Consider the following 6,000-nt stretch of genomic DNA (forward strand, 5'->3'; position numbering starts at 1 on the left):
CCCCGGTTTGCCGTTTTCGCTATTTGCGATTTTCAGTTACCGAATAGCAATTTTTTTTGTGATTCGCTATTTGCATCTCACAAATGGCATTTGCGAATTTTAAGAAATCGCGATTAGCGATTTTCAAATTTGATACATCGTGCTTTGCATTTATAAAATTGGGATTTCTTAATATTTGCAATTTGCAAATCGCTACCAGGAATCTTGATACATCTGGCCCATAGTCTTTAACAAGTGAGACAGAATACTAGAAGAGGACATATGTAGCTCCCATTGTTTGTTAATAATATGTACATGCATTGGAAGTCTCAAAGACAAACTAAGGGCTCATTGAACGTATGGTAGAACATATACTCTTGAATGTTGGGAAGGGCCATATGATAGAACGTTTACACTTGAAAGTTGGAACGTACCAAAAGGTAGGACAAATACACTTAAAGTTTTGAAAAGCTCTAGCCCAGAAGACACATGTGACACCTTTGCATTGGTGAGCCCAGCCTAAGACAAATCCCCATTCACATTCATCGGGCAGCAAGGAGAATGTAGGAGGTTCCAAGTGTCAAGGAGATGAGACATTTAATTAAACTAGTAGGATTCCTGACTCCACTATTTGCAAATCCCACCCAATGTGTGACAAATGGAACAACCATGTAGCTTAAGATACAGAAGCATGAATTCTAAAAGGATGGACTTGGCTAAATGTGCTAGTACATTTGCAAATGTATAGAAATATACTACGGCTTCACCAACTAGAAGTGAATGCCTGAAGAAAGAAATGGCAGTCTTGATACTGCATCTTTTGCAATGTAGGAAGTGTAAGCAATGCAGCTCCTGAATAATTCACCACAGCCCTTTTTGTGCATCTGCATACCTTGCTTAGCATTTTCTGGTGACATCTCTGAAACTATTTTGCACCGTTACTTCACAAGCATTTTGCACACAAGCTTTCGTTGTGAGCAACTGAACAAAATTTACCCTTGTGAAATATTTCCAAAAATCTTGAGCCACTTTGGGCCTGATTTAGATCTTGGCGGAGTGGAATACTCCATCACAAACATGTTGGATATCCCATGCACCATATTACAATCCCATTACATCCTTCGGAGATCGTAATACGGCTGACGTGATGTCTGTCATGTTTGTGACTGTGTATTCCATTTGCCGTGATCTAACTCAGGCTCCTTGTGCTATTTACATATTTTTCATACTTTTTTAAAGGAAATACCAATTTGTCTGAAAAAGTCTTACACTTTTGCCCCCCCCCCCCCTTTTTCTTTCAAACCAAAACTACTTAACAGTAAATTCTAGAACTTTTGAGAATGTGGAAAACAATTTTGATAGTAGAAACAGAGTTCAATGATAGAACACAACAGTTGCGTTCTGCACTCGAAGGGAGCTGGCTGTGTATTTGTATGTAAGGAGAAGTTAGATGAACGGCTGCCAAACGTATTATTACCCACATGTCACAGAGACTACATTGCTTGTAATAGCAATAGTCCTTTTTTTTATAAGCCCTCACTTCTAACTTGGGTACATAATTGTGAGCTAGTCAAACACCATCAGTTTGACCACAATGTATAATGTAATACCTTCAGATGCAGGCATTAGTACAAATACAACTAACATTGAAACAATTACAATTGCAGCCTATTTGGTTTCTCAGTAAATTTTAAAATGACTATCAATCTGGTGGCCCAAGAAAAATGTCAAGATCAATTTGGCCCGTCTCGGAACACCCAGAGGACACTAAGAGATCATGTGAGGATTCAGGTATCACCGCAAAATCCTACAGAGGTACTTGACCTGGGTGATCTATTGCCATATACAAGATTCACTTTCCGAGCTACATCAGTGACATCCAGATGAACCTAAAGATGGAAGATGGGTTTTAGGATTGGGTCGAGTTCTTATTTACCTGCCAAATTCCCAGGCTTGATTAAACTGGAACAAACTTTGCCTTATTAGATCGAAAATGAATACAAAAACTCTAAATAAAATATGATATTTTAACTTTTGCAGTCATTGCGGTTGAGTGGGAAAAATTCCAAGATATTTTTTATCCCTGAAATAAAGTCTTGGTGCATGGAGCAAATATTATGGGCGAGAGCTGTTATCATTTCCTGTATCTGTAGTTATTCTTACTTCCTCTGTTAATGTTCCATTGATTACCTTCAGGGCTATGACATTGATGGACAAAGCTATAATCTCGATTATGTACTTTGTACCAAGGTCTTCCGTCTTTGAATAGTTCAATTAATAGATCCATTGTACTTTACTGTACTTTGTTGAATACCTCTGAGCCTGGACAGCTATTATTGAAACACGGGAGTTAATCTTTAACAGCCATGTCTATTGTCTCAATAAAACCATGAGTTAAGCATGACAATACACTTCTAGATAAAACAAACATCTGATTCTTATGAATCCTGTTCCCTTTTGTAATATTAAGTCAAATAGCTAACAGGAATGGAACTGCAAATTCTTTATTTATTCGTGAAATATGTCTATCAATAATTTCCCTCTTCGTTATCCATTTTTTTTAGAATTATGGAGATTATTCCGTGGCCCCATGAGGCAGGATATTAATAACTAGCCAGGATGCATTTTATTTCATTTGGCAAATATTTTGCGAAATAGCTGCACCTTCCACTCTAAAATCCTTCTTCTCACTTTAACTGGTTTAATCTGTTAAAAGTCCTATGTTATTTTTCGAGTGTTGCATTTTCTTATTCCTCTGTTCTGATGGGATTCACCCTATTCAGACATTTGCTGCCAAGACTACTCAACACGTTTGTCATATTCAGAGGGAAACACTCAGCAGTTTTCCTCTGTTTAAGACATCTAACCATCTCTTTGTGACAACGTAAGCAAAAACATAATCACGATAAGATGGTAGGTTGATTAATGTTGGTGTTCAGTAATGTGAGCACTCAGGCATGTACTGTGTGTAAGTGGCAGTGGCAGCACATCACAGTTGGAGAGTGCTGTTGTTAAAGAGTTGTGCCTCCTTCCATGATGGTCATGGGCATGCAAAGGGCAGACCGCACATTCTTTATCATTTGCAGTCATCTCATTCAGGAAGGCGGCTCTCTGGTACAAGTAGTGAGTTGCTCACAATAGTGACAAGTGACCACATAAGATGCCACTGACAGGGTCACACATGAACCTCCTGTCTCAACAGTGGAGGAACTCACCATGGTGCCGGACCATCTCACAGGGTGTTTATTGTCAAGTCACATGTCGGCCTCTCAACTGCAGAGTATAGGAGCTCATAGTGGTGAAGGGTTACCACACAGTGTGCCTCTTCATTGCCCCATTCTGGTTGTATTCCTGCAGTGCTTAATTGAATAGACAGTTCAATGTATGACTGGGCCTTTGCACCTCATCTCTGCTCTTAGTCTGACTTAAAAGTGCTAAATACCTCACTGCAGTAGGAGCACATGACATTTCAGGCTCCAGAGGCAGGGGCAGCTGGTACCCTTTGAAACTGGTGGAGCGAGTGAAGTGCCCCATCACTTCCCCAAAAAAAAAAAAAATCACCCCATCCCTCCAAAAGCCCAAAGTAAACCACCCCTCCCTCCAAAAGACCATGTCTAAACATAACACTTCCGGGGGATAGGAACAGGCGAAGGTGGTCCGGCAGTGCCCGTCTTCTATAAAAAATCAGAGTGGATTTTTAGAGCCTGATACTACCCCGATGAGGCCCTACCATTAGTTTTTGGAGGGTTTTGATTTCCTTATTTTTGGGAATATCCATGGTTTAAAGGATTAGGTATGTAATTAGGTCCTGACGAATCGCATTAGATCAATTGTTGACGAGAAGAAAGCGAGAAACATGTTGACCAACTACATAGAGTGACACAGGGGATCCTGTGGGCACTGTCTCTTTTTTAATATTCCCTATTAAGAGACACAGCAACTATACCTACCTGGTTTTGATGAGGTATGTGGACATCATTCCACTAATTCCCCGCATACTGGTTTTAATCATGTCAGAGGTATCAGCATGAGAATAAAAATTATTAGTAGTTACCTCTAGTCATTTTTAACATTTTTCGATATACCAATCCTTCACTTTATTTTTTCTGACCGGCCATACACGATTCTTAAAAGATCTCCGGCAAAAAGCCCCCTTGTGGGGCCCGTCAGGCATTGCGGCGCCGGCCTGACGAGGAGCTGGGCCCTATGATGAAGCATGTCACTGGAAGGTGAGTGAGGGCTCTTGCTTCGAAAATTTTGGTTTCCATCTACTGATTGAACCATCTCCTTGAAAGAAACCCTCTATATTATTTGGAACCGTGCGTAATCTTTTTTGATTTATAAACATAACACTAACTGCTAAATAAAACACAATTACTACCTTTACAAGCATTACACATTTAAAATAAAATAAAATAAAACAGCACTTACCCATGGGCTGTGCGTCCTCCTCGCTGTTCTGCTGTGTCTGTTGTCTGATGCAAAAAGAGCTCCCCTAACCAATCCAGACACTGCTCTTGTGTTGTTAACCAGCATGAGAGAAGCACCTGGATTGGATGGAGCGTGCTGCCGGGACGCTCCTTTAAAGCCTTGGAGGCATGTGCTTGATCCCCACCCAGCTGTCTTAAGACAGCTGGGTGGAGAATTTCAAAGTGCACATGTCACTTTGGCTGGTGCAAAAAAGACAGCCAAATTGACATGCACACTTTGAAGCATCCAGACAGCCCTGCTTCAGTCCTTCATGCTGTTAATCGGCATCAGAGGACACACTCCACATTCCTCTGGGCTGCTGCAGCGTGTGTTGTCCACACCGGTAAAAAGAACATGGAAATTAAATCTTTTAATTGGCATTTTACTTTTGCCTGCATGGCTCACAGCGGGCGGAGGTGACGTTCCCCCGCTCTCGAGTAGAAACCGCCACTGTCTAGAAGTGCACAGCAAGTTCCCAGCAGGAAAGTCACTTTACCTCCTTCTCACCTGGGATCATCAGCATGTATTTTGCCCACTCAGTTCCGGTATTTTAAGCTCAATGTACAAACGTTCATTTTTTATGATACATAACTTTCAACGTCTACTGAATTGCAAATTACAAATCGCAAAAGTGTAAACAGAGGAGTCTAAAATTGTGATTCAGTAACATTTGCAATTGGAGAATAGAGATTCACAAATAGTGATTTAGAAATATTGCAAATATTTACTGGCAGCTTTGTAACTATTGATGACTTCACCAGTGTTGGCCACTGCCATAACCAAAGACAGCAGCGCAGGATAACACTTCTACATTGATTCTAAGAAGCTGGGTGTTGGGATGGGAATGTCCCCTGCATGGATTACAGTTGTGTTCCTAGCCATGCATGTCCAGTTGAGAATTCCTGGTAGCCCAGCTTTTGGATTTTTGGCCCAATGTCATGCAACCCTAGCATGTGCATTAAGCACAGGCCAGCTTTTGACATGCGACTAGTCCAAGAGTTGTCCTGGAACTGGAAAGGCACAAAAAGTGAGCCCTCAATAATCACAGAGGACTACTGTCCCTGTCACAGCTCCATGCACAAAGTGCTGTTGTGGCAGCATACCACGTTTTACAGTGATCTTGGCATGATCAGGCCTTTTTATCTTTCAAAGGGGTGAAGCCTGCTGGCCAACTCGTGTAAATGTTTGCTGCTAGCAGTGAACCCAGAATCCTAGTGCAGAGAGCAAAGACCATAGAGGAATGTATATTGTGTACAAGAAGTGTGATAAACTCTACACGAATGTATGAGTGAATCAGAGTGGCACCATCCTGTGGGTTCTATTTTTGGAAACCTCTGGCATGTTCATGTGCACAATATGGAGATGCACTTGCTTTTCCGGGCGGTGGCAGTGTATTACTGTCATTTCTGAGACTGGAAAGAGGGAACCCAGACACTGAAGTGAGGAGGAGAGAAGCTTTCCTTGAGAAATATGGTTACATCCTTCTGGCACAGAGAGCTGTTGATTTGTCTTCCTGAAAATGCCATTTGTTCCGTGTTGTGGCTTGCAGGG

Source organism: Pleurodeles waltl, chromosome 5 (assembly GCF_031143425.1).
Source record: "Pleurodeles waltl isolate 20211129_DDA chromosome 5, aPleWal1.hap1.20221129, whole genome shotgun sequence".
Taxonomy (NCBI): Eukaryota; Metazoa; Chordata; class Amphibia; order Caudata; family Salamandridae; genus Pleurodeles; species Pleurodeles waltl.